This window comes from Mercurialis annua, linkage group LG6, assembly GCF_937616625.2.
Source record: "Mercurialis annua linkage group LG6, ddMerAnnu1.2, whole genome shotgun sequence".
Taxonomy (NCBI): Eukaryota; Viridiplantae; Streptophyta; class Magnoliopsida; order Malpighiales; family Euphorbiaceae; genus Mercurialis; species Mercurialis annua.
The window spans coordinates 11,013,261-11,034,568 of record NC_065575.1 but is presented as its reverse complement, the minus strand read 5'-3'; positions in this window follow the sequence as shown (position 1 = coordinate 11,034,568).

The window sequence follows — 21,308 nt, the reverse complement described above, 5'->3', positions numbered from 1 at the left end:
AGAATTTTCCTTCAATTCAACTAAATTTCTTGTAATAACACTAATTAATCTTTAGCCTCATATGTACAAATAGACACATATTAATTTTAATGGAAGTATAAAGTGAAAACGAATTTCTGTTCTTTATTTTCTTTTATTTTGGTTCTAATTGGTTGTTTTTTTATTCTAATTAATTCTTCTCCTTTGCTCACCAACATACATGGATTTTTCAATATTTTAGGTCAGGTATATGATCTTGAACACCCAATTAGTTATGATGGATAAAGGACCAGAACAAGGGACAAGACTCACTACAACGGCCCTGAATATGGACCCAGAGACCGATCTATTCAGGTCCCTGACCCAGTACGCAGCTATAACAGCTGAAGATATCAAGATAACACCGAAATCCCTTAAGATCAGGGATAGAGGCGAATCTCAAAGAGATAACTGAGACTACTAGAGAAACAATCCTATTAGGATACAGAGACTATGCAACATATATATAGACGAAGCCTAAGCCAGGTAACGCTGATATATTCACTTCTCATCATTACTTTGACTGAGACCTCATCAGAGACTGACTTAGGCATCGGAGGGTGTTCGAGCCAACACCGGCTCGAATCCTTCTAACCTGTTGATCTTAGCAGGTGGGAGCTCAGCGACAATAGTGACAACGACGATCATCAAAACCATCATTTGGCGCCGTCTGTGTGAACGACATTCGTTTCTAATATAAGTTTTAATCTTGGTTTTGAAGACGGAATGGAGGGAAGAGAAGAACCACCACCGCCGGGAGTGGTCGTGACAACAGCAGGCTTACCAGCAAGCGGTGGTCCGATCATCCCACCCCTGATGCCCGAAGGAGGAATCAGAATTAACGTTCCGATCTCCAGTGGGACCGTACCAGCAACCACGGGAGTCGCGTACGACATCACACCACCACCCATGATGAGAAACGTTCAGGTCATACACCCACTGAGGAACACAACCTCGCCGTGGGGATATTATACTCCACAATACCAGCCACCTATGACCTACCAGCAACAGGCAGGAGGATGGTATCCAGGTTACTATCCGTGGAGTCAACCTAACCAACCAGGGTATCTGCGACCCGTCCAGCCTATTCCCTTCCCGTCCCTAGACACAGAAGGAACAGTGACGTCAACGACGCAAATACCCCCATACGTACCCCAGGGGGTGCCTATGCCACCCCTCTATCATGAGGCAGTAATGAAGAGCATCAATGACTTCCAGGACCACCTGATAGGACTGGCAAGAGATCAGGAAAAATTCGCAGAAAAGCGAAACCAGGGAGTTGACGTAGGGACCAGACGTAGAGAGGATCCCCCAGTCACTAAGGCAAAAGAAAGAGGAAACGCACCGAGAAGAGGACAATCGGAGCCCATACTACAAAAGGAGAAAGAGGGGCTAGACAAGGGACCAGGAGCAGTCCCGCTCCTGGGAGATAAGACAGCCCAGGAGAAGGTCGCAGAAGCAGCGGTGCGGAATAGCGGTCGAATTCATGTAATTGAAGACGACAAATCAAAAGGAACCAAGATGCCAGGGAAGCACAACAAGGACGCAGAAAGCCATTCATCCAACAAGAGGAGGGGAGCAGACGAAAGGAGCAACATTGACGAGAAAATTAAGAACGCCATGAAGAAATATCAGAAAGAAGGCAAGGGAGAAGAGGAGGAACGAGAGGACGAAGACTCCCCACTCAACTCAGAGATACAGTCGGTAAGGTTCCCTTCAAGGTTTAAATTACCAACTTTTGAGCCTTTTGATGGAACAGGAGATCCAAAAAGCCACATCTCGAAGTTCAAGACGATCATGATGCTACAAGATGTGACTGATCCCATGCTCTGTAGAGTGTTCCCTGCGACGTTAAAAGCATCGGCGCAAAAATGGTACTCATGTCTTAAGGCAGGGTCAATAAGTTCTTTCTCCGACTTAGCATCAGCATTCAAAGCAAGGTTCAGAAAAAATATCCCCATGCAGAAGAGTTCTAGCGACTTGAGGAAGTGCAAGCAAGGAGAGCAGGAGACCCTTAAAAATTTCGTAGAAAGATTCAACAAGGAAGCAGTGCAAATCGAAAACCTGAACCATGACACAGCCATCGAAGCAATGAAAATGGGAACAAAGTTTGAAGAACTCCGTGACAAGATCCTGATGAAAAAGCCGACCACCTTTCAAGACTTAATGCTGATCGCTCATAAATATGTGGAACTAGACAAAGCCCGAAGAACCCTCACGAAACAACATGAGCACACCAAGCAGGATGGTTCCAGATATCGACGGAAGAAGGAGGAAGAACGGCCACGGACTCAGCGATATGGCGCAGGGCACAGACCCTACGATTTCACCCCGTTGAATAAAGCCCCAGTATACATACTCAGCTGGATGAAACAGAACCGAGTGATGTTCAACACACCCCGGAAGATGGATCCGGACATCCAGAGAGACAAGAGCAAACACTGTCGCTTCTATGAGGGCTATGGCCACAACACGGACAGATGTTGGGACCTCAAAAGAGAAATAGAGCAGCTAATCCAGTCTGGACTCTTGAAGAAGTTTGTCAACGACAGACCCGGAGACAAAAGAAAAGGGGAGTCAACAGAAAAGGAGGAACAAAACAAGAAGCAGAAAGAGGTCGCAGGCGTAGTAAACGTGATAGAAGGAGGAGAGCCCTACAACAATAATCAGAAAAAAAAAAGAAACAGAAGAGGGTCGGCCACGATGTTCGCAATTGAAAGAGAAGTAATCCCAGAGATATCGTTCGGACCAGACGATGGACATCATGTGAAGGGACCACACAATGACGCGTTGGTGATAGAAGCCATAATCAGAAATCACCTAGTAAAACGGATACTGGTAGATGAAGGCAGTTCTGTGAACTTATTAACCTTGGAGGCATTCAAAGAGATGAAAGGCTCAACGACAGACCTGCGGAAGTCCTCAGTCCCACTAGTAGGCCTGGGAGGAGCACCAATACGTCCAGAAGGAACAGTAAGTTTATATGTAGAGTTGAGAAATAGAAGTGAAGGGCCAGTCAAAAAGATGCATGCTCAGTTTAATGTAGTAGACCTTCCACTGGCCTACAACAGCATACTGGGCAGACCATTCTTGTACCAGACGGGAGCAGTGACTAGCATCAGGCTGCTGACCCTGAAAATGCCAACGTCATCTGGGATAGTAGTGGTCAGAGGAGACCAGGAGATGGCCAAGGAATGCTGCTTGGTAACAACAAAGGAAGATGAGAGTTTGACTATTGAGGCGTTCCCAGGAGACGCAGTAGAAGAGGAGGAGTCACAAGGAGCAGAACCAGTAGGCGTCATGAAAGAACTTCACCTAACTGAGACCAAGATGGTCAAAGTAGGCACAGAGGTACCGAAAAAGGTAGCACAGGAAATAACAGAGATACTGAAAAAGAACGTGGAGTCTTTCGCCACTGAACCAACGGAGATCGTGGGAATCAATCCCAAAGTAGCGTCGCACAAGCTGAACGTAATCCCAGGGAGCGTACCCAAAGTCCAAAAGAAGAGGAGATTCACTGAGGAGAGGCAGAAGATAATCGCAGACGAAGTAAACATATTGGAGGCAGCAGATTTTATCCGCGAAGTTTTCTACCCTGAATGGGTGGCAAACGTCGTCCTAGTAAAGAAGGCAAACGGGAAGTACAGGATGTGTGTCGATTTCACAGACTTGAACAAGGCCTGCCCAAAGGACAGCTACCCGCTCCCCAACATAGACCAGTTAGTGGACTCAACAGCCTGCTATCTCCTATATAGCTTCGTAGACGCAGCGCAAGGGTATCATCAAATACCGATGGAGGAGAAGGATCAAGAGAAAACTTCATTCGTCACAGACCGAGGGACATACTGTTACAAAGTCATGCCGTTTGGATTAAAGAACGCAGGAGCCACCTATCAACGTCTGGTCAACTTTATGTTCCAAGACCAGCTGGGGAGGAATGTAGAAGCCTACGTGGATGACATAATTGTGAAGAGCCTAACAGCAGAGGAACACGCCCAAGACTTAGAAGAAACCTTCAAAGTCCTGAACAAGTTCGGAATGAAACTCAACCCGGCAAAATGCGCTTTCGGTGTTAAAGCAGGGAAATTCCTAGGCTATCTGATCAGCCAACGAGGAATAGAAGCAAACCCAAAAAAGATCCAAGCAGTGATAGATATGAAGGCCCCCCAGAGTGTGAGGGACGTACAGAAGCTGAATGGCAGAGTCACGGCACTGGGACGTTTCATTTCTTCCTCAGCCAAAAAATGCCTGCCGTTTTTCAAACAACTCCGGAACATGAAAAAATTCAAATGGGATGAGGATTGCCAAGTCGCATTCGAAGAATTGAAGGCATTCTTGACTAACCCGCCCCTACTGAGTAGGCCCGTACCCGGGGAGAACCTGTACCTGTACTTATCGGTAGGGAGAGAGACTATCGCCTCAGTACTAGTACGGGAGGAAGAGGAGGAGAAATGGCCGATATACTACATAAGCAGAACGCTAAAAGAGGCAGAGCTCAATTACCCAACCATAGACAAACTTGCACTTGCCGTCGTCATAACCACCAAAAAGCTCAAACCGTATTTCCAAGGACACACAGTCATAGTGCGCACAAACCAGCCTTTGAGGAAAGCATTGTACCGACCTGAGACTTCAGGACGATTGGTCAGTTGGTCGGTACAACTGGGAGAGCACGACATCAGGTACGAGCCAAGGACCACTTTGAAAGCCCAGGCACTCGCGGATTTCGTGGCAGAGATGACAGAGAAACCGTGTGACTCAGCAACCGAGGAGTTTACATGGAACCTATTCGTAGACGGAGCCTCCAGTGACCAAGGAGCCGGAGCAGGTGTAGTCCTATTAGGACCTCACAAAATCGCAATTGAGTATGCAGTACACCTAAGCTTCAAGGCTACCAACAATGTGGCAGGTACAAATATGTTTTATTCATTTCTCAGGCAAATATTTCTGCCATATGCTAACAATGTGGCAGAATATGAGGCCCTCTTAACAGGACTCGAAATCGCGATTGAAGTAAAGGCGGAAAAGCTAAAAATCCACAGTGATTCCCAACTAGTCACTAGCCAGGTGTTGGGACAATTCCAGACCAAGGACCAAAACATGGCGAAATACATGGCAAGAGCAAAGGAACAACTCAAGAAGATCGAAAAGAACGGAGGACAATGGGAAATCATACCCATCGCCAGAGAAGAGAACACTAGAGCAGATGCAATAGCCAAGGCAGCCGCAGTGAAAAGCCAGCTATACGTATCACTCCAAATGAAGGAGGAGCGGTTAACACCAACAGTAGAGGAGCAGCAGGTGTTACCAGTCGCAGTCCTTGATCCATGGATGCAACCCATAGTGGCATATTTAGCGGACGGAGTCCTACCTGAAGGACGTACCGAAGCGGCTAAGCTAGTTCGAATTTCCTCCGTCTATTCACTAATAGAGGGAGCACTGTACCGGACTGTAATATCCCGTAAGTTCAGGTACCGTTTAGTGCAACGTGTCCGGCAGAGAAGGACCGGAGTTGCAGAGATAAAGATATTGGATATTAAAGAAAAGGATAATATGGAGTAGGACGTAATTGTTTATAGATTGGAATAAGAAAATAAGGAAAAATATCAAGAAAGTCACAAACTAGAGTTCAGGGACTAAAGTGGTAATTTAACCAGTTAAGTCCGAAAATGGAATTATTTCGCCAAGGTCCGCGAAATATTTTATAGTATTGGTGGTAAAAGTTTCAGGTCAATCGGAGACCTTTTAAAATTTGGACGCGGATTCATTTTGGGCTAAATTGTCAATTTTGAAGAATTTAAGGACCAAAGTGCAAATTAGCCAATTTAGCCTCGAGAAAAGAAATTGAAAGATTATCGACGGAAATAATTATTTTTGGAGTAGTATTATTTATTGGGATATAAATAATACATAGATAATCGAGTTAAAAGGATAATTTAACCGTTTGGTTAAATTAGAAAGTTTAAAAGAGAAATGGTTTGAGTAAAAGAAATGAGGGATCAAAGTGAACCTTTAGCCAATACATATATTAAGAAGAGAAAGGAATCATCGAGAGAGGAAAGGAAAGAAACAGAGAAAGGAAGAAGAATGTGACGATCGATTACGTTCCGCCACCGTTTCGCCGTTTCTCGTCCGAATCGAGTGATATATATGATGTACGTTATGATTGTAAACGTGTCTTCTTATTACATGTTTATAGGATAGTTGTGTTTGCGTTTCCGCGAAAAAGTTAGAGTGGTTTTAGGCTTGCTACGGGTTTCGGAGCTACCACTCCCATTCCCTAGCGCCGGTCTCGGCTCAATAATTTGGGTCGTGACAAAGTTGGTATCAGAGCAGTTGGTCCAGTTACCTCTGCTAATATATGATTTGAGTGCAGTTAGTCCATGATACCACTGCGAGTCTGTGATTGGTGTTTGTTTGTTCCTAGGTATTAAGTCATTAGATTAAGCTAGGAACTACTGCAGCTATAGAATTGAGCCATGTCTGATCCAAGTCGTTTGTAATATTTGTTTTAAGATCGAACTGATTGATTGTGAATTTTTGATTGATTGAGAATTCTTGTTTGTTTCATTATGATAAGTATGATCGATGGATTGTGAAATTCTTGCTGACAAGTATGATCGATGGATTGTGAAACCTTTGTTTGTTTCTTTGCGAAATACGTATATGACGTATAGATGGTATCGAAATCGAATTATCGAAATGTCGAGATGTGCATAAAGAAGAAGTATGAAGTTACAGAAGTGGAAGAACCTACCGTGTACAGAGTTTAAATGTCTAGAGAACTTACAAAACTCGAAGTTTAAAACTTTTTTTGAAAGTTGTTTGTTTAAACGATTTTGAAAGCATAATTGTGCCTAGACCCACGATAGTCATCGATAAGTGCCACGACATTGATAGAAATGCATCACTACATATATCTGTACATACATCAATAGGACATGCATCATATGCATTATGTTCGGACGAAAAGGTGAGATGTGGCAACTCTTTGGGGATGAGAGACGTCATCACCCTAGTGCACAATTTTGCTAAAATGAAAATGGAATTTGATTTGGAATTCAAAATGAATCGTTTTATCGAAAGAGTTTTAAAAGAGTTTTGTTTTCATGTAAGTATACCTAGACCAGAACTCTGTAACGGAAGTGAAGTGCTCGCGAGCAAGCTGCGATCAAGGCCACGAGGCGAATGAATACGTATCGTTGCGAAAGCATAGACGTTATGCTTCTAGGATATGAACATAGATTTGAGTTAACGAGCTAGAATATAGCTAAGATCGTGAAAACGTTGGACAATGACATGTATTCGATTAGTGATGTGCTCGAAAGTAAATATCTCTTTGACGGGATGTCAAAGATTTTAAATGACGATATAAGAGAAGAAGTGGATATGAAGGATGAAGTTTGTATACGAGAAGTGAATGATAGATGTGCGTGAATAGCGGAATGAAAATGATTGGATGGTGAACTAGGACGTTCATACTGTATGATAGTAGTATGAAAAGAGGATAGTTGAGTATAGGAATCGATTTATAGTTATGCTTTGGAGATAGGAGATTGCCCTTATGATAAGAGGAGGTGAATATTGTGTGATATTAGAAAGACGTCGGGTTTAATAAGGATATCGATGATAGACGTACAAGGATAGGAGCGACGAGTCAAGAAAGCGTGTGATGGAATACAAAGTATTTAGTATTGAAGGTCAAACAAGGAACAAATGAAAAGGTCAAGGGTTTAAGATAAGTAAAAAGGTTGTAAGAAAATTCGAGGACGAATTTTTATAAGGGGGGAAGAATGTAATATCCCGTAAGTTCAGGTACCGTTTAGTGCAACGTGTCCGGCAGAGAAGGACCGGAGTTGCAGAGATAAAGATATTGGATATTAAAGAAAAGGATAATATGGAGTAGGACGTAATTGTTTATAGATTGGAATAAGAAAATAAGGAAAAATATCAAGAAAGTCACAAACTAGAGTTCAGGGACTAAAGTGGTAATTTAACCAGTTAAGTCCGAAAATGGAATTATTTCGCCAAGGTCCGCGAAATATTTTATAGTATTGGTGGTAAAAGTTTCAGGTCAATCGGAGACCTTTTAAAATTTGGACGCGGATTCATTTTGGGCTAAATTGTCAATTTTGAAGAATTTAAGGACCAAAGTGCAAATTAGCCAATTTAGCCTCGAGAAAAGAAATTGAAAGATTATCGACGGAAATAATTATTTTTGGAGTAGTATTATTTATTGGGATATAAATAATACATAGATAATCGAGTTAAAAGGATAATTTAACCGTTTGGTTAAATTAGAAAGTTTAAAAGAGAAATGGTTTGAGTAAAAGAAATGAGGGATCAAAGTGAACCTTTAGCCAATACATATATTAAGAAGAGAAAGGAATCATCGAGAGAGGAAAGGAAAGAAACAGAGAAAGGAAGAAGAATGTGACGATCGATTACGTTCCGCCACCGTTTCGCCGTTTCTCGTCCGAATCGAGTGATATATATGATGTACGTTATGATTGTAAACGTGTCTTCTTATTACATGTTTATAGGATAGTTGTGTTTGCGTTTCCGCGAAAAAGTTAGAGTGGTTTTAGGCTTGCTACGGGTTTCGGAGCTACCACTCCCATTCCCTAGCGCCGGTCTCGGCTCAATAATTTGGGTCGTGACACGGACCTCAGTCACACACCCATGGTCTAAATGCATATCACTAGAAGAAGGAAGCTACGTCCTTCGGGAAATCCATGAAGGAGAATGTGGAGCTCATGAGGGCGCAGTAACTCTATACAGAAAAGCAATGTTACAGGGATTTTATTGGCCCACGATGAAAAAAGACGCTGAAGAAATGGTCAAGAAGTGCGATAAATGCCAGAAATTTGGGTCGCTCATCAGAACCCCAGCCGCTCACCAGTCAACTATTGGAAGCCCTTGGCCCTTCATGATCTGGGGAGTAGACATACTGGGACCTTTTGTCCCAGCGAGAGGACAAGTAAAGTTTATAGTAGTCGCAGTCGACCATTTCACCAAGTGGATAGAGGTACAACCCATGAGCACCATAACAAGTAAGAAAATCCAGAAGTGGTTATCAAACGAAGTCATGAGCAGGTCTTTGGTATTTTTCATTTTTTCCTTTAGTCAAAAGCAAAACAAAACCACACATTAACATGTCACAGGTTCGGCACTCCACATGCCCTAGTCACAGACAACGGGAAGCAATTTGACTGCGCCAGCTTCAGAGATTTCTGCACTGAGCTAGGAATTCTCTTAAAATTCTCCTCAGTAGCACACCCGCAAACCAACGGACTAACAGAAGTCACCAACCGCACCATCCTTTCTGGAATAAAGAAGAGGCTAGGAGACTTAAAAGGGAGATGGATTGATGAGCTTTATCACGTGGTCTGGGCCTATCGAACTACCCCCAGAAAATCAACAGGGGAAACCCCATTTCGCCTCACGTATGGCACCGAAGCTGTTCTCCCAGTAGAACTTGGAATGCCAACCTTACGAGTTCAGGTCTTAGACGAAGATCGCAACGAGGAGTCCCTAAGGCTATGCCTGGACCTCCTCGAAGAAAGAAGACAGCAGGTAGCAATCCAAGCTGAGGCATATCGCAGACAGATGACCAAGTATCACAACGCCCGAGTCAAAGAAAGAAAATTCGAAGAAGGAGACTTAGTCCTGAAAAAGGCAGAAATTGGAAGAGGAGCCGCCGGAGTTGGAAAATTAGAGGCCAACTGGGACGGTCCATATCACGTAGTAGTAGTAGTCGGCAAGGGCGCATACAAAATAGCTCACCTAGATGGGACTCCATTACCTCGGACTTGGAATGTTGAAAATCTGAAGCTATACCTTCAGTAAAAGATGTAACCACCATTCATGAATAAAGTTACTTCTTTTCTTCTTACTTTATTTAAATTTATTTATTTATGTCAGCCATATGAGTATAACCAGTAGTATGACGAAGACACAGGACGCAGCTACACATGTCTATATAAAAAAAAAGAGAGAGGAACGCAATCAAAGTATATGACACAACAAGACGACTCTGCAACCAGTCGCCAACACTTGAAATACGAAAATACAAATTGTTCGGTTAATCAAAAGAAGGGAGTCTACTATAAAGACTCCCCAACTACGTACAAAAGCTACCTAACAAGTAGCAAGAAAAGAAACAAAACGGCCAAACACACGGCCTATACATCTTCCTCTGGCAGGGTTGCTCCCTCCTTTGGACCAACCGCATCTCCTACGGGAAGCAAAATGTCAATTGGGTCCACGTCACCCAGCCCTTGGTCTGAGGCACTAGCTTCAGCTTCGGGGGTCAACTCAGTAGATGGCACAGCCACCTCAGTCCCAGCAAGAATTTCAGAAGAAGGCGTCACTTCCTTCTTCTCAGCACCTTTGACATTCTCCTCGGATCCGATCGCATCAATAGCCCCATCATTAACTGCATCCGACGGAAGAATAGGAGAAACACTCCGCCCGGCTTTCTTCGCAGCCACCTTGGCCGCAACACCCTGACCCAGCGCGCGAAGATCAATGGACAGAAACTTACTTATATCATACTCCGGGTAATCTGCACGCACAATTTTAATGACGGTAGAGCAGAAATCAGTCAAACACCCACTTACGTACACATTAGCATCCTGTTTGCTACTTCTCTGCTTGTGCAACAACTTGTCATAGGAGAGCCTCAATTCCATCAGAGCATTCTCACGATCAGAGACCTTTTTCTCCATAATTTTCAGGCGATCAGCAGCCGTCTGACTCAGCTTGGATAACCTGACCTTCTCCGCAGCCGCAGTAGCCCGAAGGGAAGCCATTTCCTTTTCATGCTTGTGACTCAAGGAGACCATCTCATCTCGGTGACGACGCATCAAAGCATTCCCTTGCAAAAGCTGACAGAACACGGTACAAATAAACAACTAAACAAAAACAGAGGAAAAGAAGAAAGAAAAGACAATGAGGAGGGAATTATTTCAAACCTGAAGTAAAGCGATGTCAACCCGGTCGCAGGCATCACTTTCCGAGAGATCGGTCCAAGACTCCATATCCTGAGGGAATTGAACAAACTGCGAGAAAAGAGACGCAATATCAGGAGAGGTCACAGTCACATTGTCCACGTTTCGCTCCAACCACTCCCTGGGACTGGGGCAAGCATCCAGGTTCGTTTTCAGTCGCTTGGCAGAGCCCTGTTTGGCTTTGTCACGACCATCACGGTTCTTTTTCGCAGAAGGGGCAGCCAAGGTGGCATCCATGGATTTCTCCAACTTCACCACAGGCTTAGGAGGGAGAGAAGTAGACGCTGGAACAACACCAGTAATCACAGGGACATCTTCATCAAAGGATAATTTCAACGAATCCAGATAGTTATCACCCATATCTGCAGTTGCCAAAAAACAAACGAATCAAAAGATGAATAAACATCAAGTAAAAGAAAACGAGACAAATTGAAGCATACCATGAGAGGCAGTCAAATCTACATAAGATCCAGTAGGAGAATTATGGCAAGATTGAGATAGGGTACCCTCACTCTCTAGAGGACCCTCAGTCACAGCACGAAGGGGCAACTCAAGATGAGGAAACTCTCGCAGAAGGTATTTATCTACTAAATCACAACAATCGTACATACAACTTTTGGCATCATCAACAAGAGAATCTTAGGGAGACAACAAAAAATGACCGCTGCCAACGTTTAGTGATCTTAGGGAGACCTTCAACTACCCTCTTACCCCTATGAGCAACTAAACGAACGTAAAACTCATTGTTGCGACGAGACACGAAGAACAGTTGGCTAAGGAGACCTAGAGAAGGGACTAAGCCCCGTTCGTGAGACAACTCAACGAAGCAACAAAGAGTCCTAATGGCGTTAGGGTGGATTTGAACCAAAGGAACTTGATAGTCTACAATAAAGGCTTTGATCAGAGGATCCAAAGGAAAACGCAAGCCACAACGCAACTGCTCTTTATAAACAATAACCTTGCCGTCACCGACGAAGGTGTTAGCAGCAACTCGAGAACCGCAGACAGAAAGAGAATAGCTAAGAGGAATACCATACTCTTCACGGGATTCAGCCAAAATCTCTTTATCGACATTGGAGGTAAAAGTATCAAGAGAATTCCTATACTCTACAGCCGTACCAGATGAGGGAAGAGAGACAGAAGACCTAGTCCGAGGCATTGAATCAATTACACTACTAATAAAGCAGATGAAAGAGATTTACCTGATAAAAGGAGGAAGAAAACACCCAAAGATTGAAGAAAATGAAGCCGAAGCAAGAGCAGATCAGAGGAGGAAGAAGGAGCAGTTAAAAGAGAAAAAGGAAATTTGAAAAAAGCATTTAAAGAAGCAACTAGAGAACCGTTAAGCGGTTACCTGCGTGAAACGTGGCGACAGGCGGAAGTCCAGGGGATTTCAAATGATTACAATTTTGAAATTTTAAAATTAAACCAACTCCATAAGCGCCCAAGTAAAAACAACGGGCTGGGCCTAGGTAACTTTTTCTAAAGCAAGTACGCCGAAAACCAAGCCCGACAAAGTAACGGCCCCAACAAGCAGTCACACAAACAAGCATAAATACTTGACAAAACTGTTTTTCGGGAGGGACTAATGATGGATAAAGGACCAGAACAAGGGACAAGACTCACTACAACGGCCCTGAATATGGACCCAGAGACCGATCTATTCAGGTCCCTGACCCAGTACGCAGCTATAACAGCTGAAGATATCAAGATAACACCGAAATCCCTTAAGATCAGGGATAGAGGCGAATCTCAAAGAGATAACTGAGACTAATAGAGAAACAATCCTATTAGGATACAAAGACTATGCAACATATATATAGACGAAGCCTAAGCCAGGTAACGCTGATATATTCACTTCTCATCATTACTTTGACTGAGACCTCATCAGAGACTGACTTAGGCATCGGAGGGTGTTCGAGCCAACACCGGCTCGAATCCTTCTAACCTGTTGATCTTAGCAGGTGGGAGCTCAGCGACAATAGTGACAACGACGATCATCAAAGGTCAGTTAAAATATCCATGATACTAATTCATTTTCATTATTTTGGTATAAATTAAAAATTAATAAATAAATTTCGAAATTGTTTTATTAAAAAAATTATAATTAATTTGTGTCAAATATTAATTTGAGTTTGCTGTGCAGATTGGTAACAATTTTACAATCAATTAACAATTAATTTGGTAGCTTAGATTAATTGCACCAAAAATCACTAATTTTCACGTATTTTTTGTATTTAACACAATCTTTTTTCTTGGCATATTTAACATTATCTTTATTTTTTTGGCATATTTGTCCACAAGCGTTTTGGATAAAAAGCGGCGCCGTTTTGGATGTAAAACTTACAAATATAATACACACTTTAATATTTTTAAAAAAAGGTATTTTTATATATATACTTTTAGATCACCATCTTATATGCTTTTATTTTTACTCTTTTTCAATGAAGAGCTACATAATTTCCAGGTAATCTTTATTTTCCTCTTATTCATTATAATTTCTTTTCATAATTCTTGAGTTGTTCTAACTTTTTTGTTTTTTATATTATTCAAATGTTATGCTCTATCTAAGGCTTTTATGTAATTAGTAGATTGTACTAATTTGGTAAGGTTAAACTCAATTTATTATGCAAATTATCAAAAATATAAAATTAATGAGAATGAATATCATTATCCTTTAATCATTAGCATTTAATATGATTAATTTCCATTTACATAATACAAATGAAAGAATTAAAAAAAATTAAAAAGAATGAATGTGAGGACCAATTGTAAGATGATAAGTGTTAATCATTGGAAAACATATTCTGCTCTATATATGATAAATTTTGGGTTTATTGGTATATTAATGGTGAAATGAGTATTTTTGAAAAAATTGAAAAAAATATATAGGGCATAATTTTCTTTAAATTTTTTAATTGATTAATTTTATATATTTATATGGAAGATTTATCTTGAATGTGTAAGTTTTTTTCCCCTCACTTAATACTCTTTGCTAAAATGAAAACTCTTTAAATTCTCTTTTCATCACTTTATCATTATTAGCAGCGACGGACCCACGTTGGGTACAACGGGGTCACTGGACCCCCTGAATAGGAAAACCAAATTAACATATATGTATGGATGTAACTTTATGTGGTTATGGTTTATATATTAATTTAATTAACATTCATGAAACCAAGAATTAATCTAAAAAACTAATAAAACAAACAGTACGTATTGACATTTGTTAATATAATCTAATTTTATATTTATCAAACACGAGAAATGGTTTAAAAGAGTTGATTAATATATGATATAAAAAAACACACTCTGTATTTATAAATTCTCATATTTATCAATCACGAGCAAAGTATTGTCGGTTTAGTGTTTTTAAGACGTTATATCTAATAAAATACTAATTTACAAATATCAATTAAACTAAAAATAATTTACATATTTATCACTTCGATAAAATAAAATAAATTTCAAAAGTAAATTAAAATAAATTTTAAATTTCAATTAGACAAAATAAAAGATATTTGAAACAAAATCTAATACATTTTAATAATTGTCAAAATCTAAAGTGATTCACGTATATTTCTTTTTTTTATATCAAATTCACGTATATTTCTTATTGAGTGAAGTTTCTAAGTTTTATATTAAATAAGGATAAATGTTCTAAAATATATATTCGTCTCAATGTAAATCATAATATAAAAAAGTATAAATGATCAATCATCATTATTATCGGGTTGAGTTATTTTATTCTATGATTGACATACACAGTCAAAAATTAAGTAACCACTCTAATAAGTGAATGCATATTTATGACCTTTTTTTATCTTAAAGAGTTATTTTTGAGTTTGATAAGAACATTATTAATTTGGGTTGTAAAATTTATTAATTTGGACCCCCCTGAATGAAAATTCTGTATCCGTCACTGATTATTAGGACAGTTTAGTATTGTATAATAAAACTACTAATAATTTCATTAAAATTCATATTAACACCCAATTAAATAAAATTAAAAAATAAAAAATATAAAAATATAAAAATATGGATTCATATAGTTATATAAAAAAAATATACGTACAGAAAAATAAAAAAATAAAAAATGTATATTTAAATAAAATTTTAAAAAATATATTTTAATTTTCACATTTTAAAATTAATATCATGAAAATGAGGAAAAAACAAACAAACTCATAATAAATTTCTGGAGATGACCAACACTTATTGAGTAAAATTTCAAAATTAAAAATAAGTAATTTGAGTAGTTTTATCTTAAATTGTAACTACCATTAATTTAGGTCAAAAAATATTTTTCATAACCTAAAAAGAATTTAATTTTCCATCAATCTTAAAACAAAATCTTTTAATTTACCCATAAATTGTCATTATAAATACTCATATTTTTATTTTTATTTTCAATACTGAATATTTTTTAAAAGTTTATTTATTTATTCTCTTATTCACTATAAAAAAATTCAAGATTTTATAAACATTCTAATTCTAATTTTGAGTTTGCTGTGTAGATTATGTGTTGTAATTAAACTTAAAGGGTATTAATAGATTCAATTCTTGATGAAGCAAATGAGATATTTTGATGGAGTGAATTGCTATATATCTTTATAATTTAATTTTTAGTATTGTATATTGTGTTTGATTGTAAATGTTGACAAATCTAATAATATTTGATTGCGAGACATGTAAAACAGAGATGAGTGGTGACATTATTATTTCATTCACCATAAAAAAATTTAAAAGAGATTTTGTCTTATAAAAAGATCTAATGGAATTGTGTTTGAGCAAGAGAAAATAAAAAATTTATAAAAAAAAAATCTAATGAAATTTTAAAGTAAAAAACTTATAATTGTGTTGTTTTATATGATAATGTTTTTTTTATTTAAGTTACATATCATTAAAATATAAAAACGAAAATAATATATACTGAAACAATAAATTAAAACAACCATTATAATAATACAATTTTACAGTTATAAATTTTTATTGTTTTTGAAGATTCAGAAAAGTTTTCAAGAATTATTTTATAATACTCATGCTCTCAATTATTTATTGTCACATCCTAACATAAAGTCTGAGTATTGAATATATGTTTGTCTATATATCAATACTAGCGTTTGCCCGTGCATTGCACGATTCTTTTTAAAAATAATTAATGTTATTTATTTTATTTTTAATTTATTGAAAATATTTAAATACTACATACTATATATAAAAAATTTGATATAAATTATTGATGTTTATAATTATTATTAGATACTAAATTTAATAGTTTTTGAAAAAATAGAATTCATCAAATTGATTAGGCAAGCAAATATTTTTAAATTCTTTATTTACGGCTATTGACCATAAAAGGACACAAATAATATTACAGTGCATATTTTTTTCATTGAGTAAAGGTGATATTTTTTTTCTTTTGAATAATTGCAGGTAAAATGTATATTAATTGCCAGTTGGTATTGCATTTTCATATCAGTTTATTATCAAAGAGCCATGAAACGAGTACAGAAATATTAGGATTGCTAATGAATATGATGAATGAATGTGCCGTCAGAAAATTAATTTTGCAGGTTTATCAAATTAGGGTTTTGTTTGATCAAAGAGAAAGAAATTGATGCCAATAAATTAGTTAGTCAAATTTAGAAAGCTAATTTAAAAATAAAAGCAGAAAACAAACAAAAGAAAGAAACAATTGATTACTCATTTAAGGATAAAAATGTCTAAAATTAAATAGTTGCTATGGTATTATAAAAATTTGATCTGGCAATATCGTCACCCTAAATATATCAAATAATATTTTGTATTCATTTTGACCATTTATTCTTAATTTTCAGTTGGTTTTTTCCATTAGATAATAAATTTATAATCTCTAAACATTAAGAATAACAAATGTATACATAATTAAAAATTGAATATAAATTTTAAATATTTTTGTTAAATAATTATTGAAAAAAATTACAAATATATTTCTGGAAAGAATGATAGAATTTCATTTATATCTTCATCAAATTGAATAAATATAAGATAAATGATTTGAAACACTTACCTTATTTTTTGTTTAGTTTAATTTTACAATATAATTCATTTGATTTGTAAAGAAGTTCGATTCTACAAAATTAAAAATATAGAAATTTTAAATAAATTTCCAAATAAATGAGATGGAACCATAGATTCAATTGAACCAAGAGCAATATTTAATCTTTTCTTCCTAAAGTTAACATATTAATAAGATTATACGTTTCAATCTATTTAGAGATAACCTGAATAATGTGATAGGTTTGGTCTACGAATGACGTGGTAGACCGAGTCTACCTAAGAATTTCTCGTAAGTAAAATATAGCACCTCATGTGAAAAGACATACTAAAAGTAAAATATTACAAATTTAAGAAATTATCGTACCTTTATGAATTAAAAAACAACAATGTACGAAAATATTTAAACATTTACTAAGTCAAATCCTATACTTTATAATGTAGCGACTTCTCTATATGAATTAATAAATTTTTAAATTTAAAATTAAATTACTATTTGATTCAAATATTAATTTACAGTTTTAATGAAAATATCTGGAGAAAAAAAATCTCCAACTAATAGAGAAATTGAGTATTAATTATTATGTATTATTTTTCTAATGATTTATGATACACAATTTTTCAGTTACAAAATTGTTTAGACTTTATTAGTGATATTATTCACTATTAATGACTAATAAACATGGATGTCAACTAATTTTTCAGTTACAAAATTTCAAATTTATGATTCATGAAGATTAAATAAAAACACATTATAACACCTTTTAATATCAATTTTTATAACATCAATATCTATTTAAATTTCAAAAAAAAAGTTATTGATGTTTATAATTATTACTATTAGATACTAAATTATACATTTTTCATAACAATGGCTACTAATATAAATATTGGACAGCGTTTAAATTTATTTATTCACTCATCACAGCCCAAATATATTAATCATAAAATGCAACTGTTGTTTATATAAAAAACAATATATCAACTTTGAACTATTAACACAGAAAAGTCCAGTTATTAGTAGATTTACCTTCTAAATTAGGGAAAATAGATGACCTGACCTTTTCGACATCCATTTGAACTCTGTAGTTTGGAAGAGAAAGCAAATTAACAAAATTAAAATCACCATTGAAATTTATATATGACTAAGTTAAGCAAATGTGACTTACTGAGTATCTCTAGCAACTACACTGGTGCGTTTGTATTGCTAAGAGATCGGCCGGGTTGAGATATTGTTTGATGAAATATGTGAAAGAGACTGCATACATGAAAAGACGATTCTTTGAGATTCCTATATGGAGAAACAATTAAAAGTGTTATAAACAAAACAGAAGCATTCTTAAATCAGTAAATTAATGTTTCAATAACCCAGAATCCAAAAAACAAAAGAAGCCTTGCGGACAGAGCTAGAACAAATGATTACAATCATTTTTTTAAAAACTAAGTTGCAGAAGAATCATAGAAAATAAAAGCCCTAATATGTCAATAGAATAGGAAGAGACAAAAGGAATTGAAGTTGTGGAATTGAATTTTTGTTCTTCATATCAATTGTATAGCAAGCGTTAGTCTTTTGAAGAAACAGTCGAATAAGAAAGCAAATGGATAATTAACTAATTATCAAAATAAATGCTACGTTTTCTATGCTAAAAAAACAGTGGAATGAATGAGAAACATTAAAAGAAAAAAACGTAAATCCGGAAATCTAATAACATGTTTAGTAGGTTTAGGTGTTAAATATCATGTTAACCACTTAGAGAGCGCCAAATGTCAACCATTGGAAAATATATTCTGCTTTATATATATACTAGCTTTAGTCCCGTGCGTTGCACGATTTTTTTAATTATTAATGTATTAAAATATTATAATTAGTAGAGCTTTGTTTATATTTTTTATTTGGATACTCCCTTTTTTTTATCAAAATTTGGATAATTTTTTGATTATTTATAAGCTAACATATATTGTATACATTTGTTTAATTTTAATAGGTTGTTATGTTTTATTTTGATAAATTAATGTTCATTTTAATTATTTTGAAAGATATATGAAAAATTATTTAAATTAAAAGTTTCAAGTTTTATATTAATAATTTTAATGCCGCATTTATAAAAATTAAATTTTTGTAACTCATAATTAATATAGAAGTCAAATTTTATTCATATTCATTAACCGATCAAGCCGAATTGTTTTTTATCAAGAAAACTACAATCCATTTTAACTTAATTCCCATCTTGACATTTAATTAATATAATATAATTGATCATATTAGCAAAATCAAATAAGGTAGTATAATAATTCAAAATATATACTATTAAATTAGAAAGTGCCAATTAATTGCAAAACTAATTTATTCTATTTAACATATCATTTGTATTAGTTAGATTGTTATTTATTATCAAAATAAAAACATTCATTTTGTAGCAAATTTTTCTTTCCAATCCTATCACTCAATCAATATTGTTTAATTATAATAGCAAAATTAGATAAATAATTTTAGTAATTGATTTATTGTAATTAAGAAAAAAATGTTGTTAACGAATTTGATTAACAATCAATTAATGGATTAAATTTGCAAATCACAACATGTAAGCTAAAAAAATATTATTCAAAAACATAAAAAGGTAATCAAATTAGTACTATTTTTACCATACCAATTAAAAATAAATACTATTGACTTACTGTAATTAAAAAAACGTTGTTACTAAATTTGATTAACAATCAATTAATATAAGCTAAACAAAAGTTATTCAAATTTAAAACTAAAAAGGTAATCAAATTACTTTTTTTACCATACCAATTAAAAATAAATATTATTATAAATAAAAATATTGTTACCAAATTTGATAGCAATGAATTAATTAATAAAATTTGCATATCTCTACATATAAGCTAAAATAAATATTTTTCGGATTTAAATCTGCAAAGATAACCAAATAACAAATTTAGAAAACAAATTACATATTAGCATGTAAATCAAAAAACATTATAAAAATTTAAAATAAATGAATATGAGTGTGGTTGTGATTATAACTGTGAAAGTTAATGATTGCAATTTTCTTTAATTTTGTTAATTGGATGCCTTTTGTAATTATTTTTCTATTTTTAAATTTTAATCATATTTCCTTTAGCATATATACAAAAAACTTATTATGTAATATAATTGGTTAATTTAATATAATATTTATTATTAATTCTGTAACTAAACCATTTAGTATTAATTAGAGAAACTATTAAAGAGCTTTAAATTATTATTTATTACCAAATTTTAAATATTTATTTTGTTATTAATTCTACGTTTCCAATCTTATCTATTAATTAATATAATAATAATAATAATATTAATAAAACCAAAAAAATAAATAAAATAATGTTAGTAATTTTACCAATTAGATTAACAAACAAGGAATTCATTATAAATTGACCAATACAACAATTTTAAGATAAAATATTACCAAATTAACTCAAAAAACTAATTAAAATTGCAATTCATTAATTTACCATACTAATTAAAATTATTGTAGCAATCTTGAAGGAAAAATTATAACCAAATTTGATTAGCAAAGCAACTAATACATTGAATTCATTAACCTTGCTATTTAAATTTAAAAAAAATGGTGTAGGCTTATAGCTATTTCTAAAAAAAAGTGTTTCAAAAGTAGATTAAAAAATCAATTAAATCTTATCATATTGATTAAAAAAATTAAAAAAATATAAAAATGATTGTGAGAGTATTAAGTATCAATCAAAGAAAAAGAGATTAACAACCATTCAAATCTTATAATATTAATTTTAAAAATATTAAATTAAATATGAGAATGATTGTTATAGTGTGAGATGTGAATCAAAGAAAACAAATTAGAATACAAAAGAAAGATGATGATAAAATCTTATGATTTTTATTCTCTATCATGAGAAAAGTCTTCTCAACACCTACATAAAATTGTTAATTAACACAAAACATTTGAACAATAGAAAACACCAACAACTAAAGAACAAACTTTATAGTAAATAAGAGAAAAAATAACATATTTACCTGGGAAGTTAGTAGCTTTTGAGATTGAAGAAGAATAAAAATATGAGTATATATAATAGGGATTTATGAGCAAATCAAAAGATTTTTAACATTAATGTATATTCATTAGCAATTAGCAATTAGCATTTATATACAAAAACCGTTACTCATTAGCAATTAGCATTTAAAGGAGTAAATGATAATCAAATCGAATCAAATCAAATGAATTA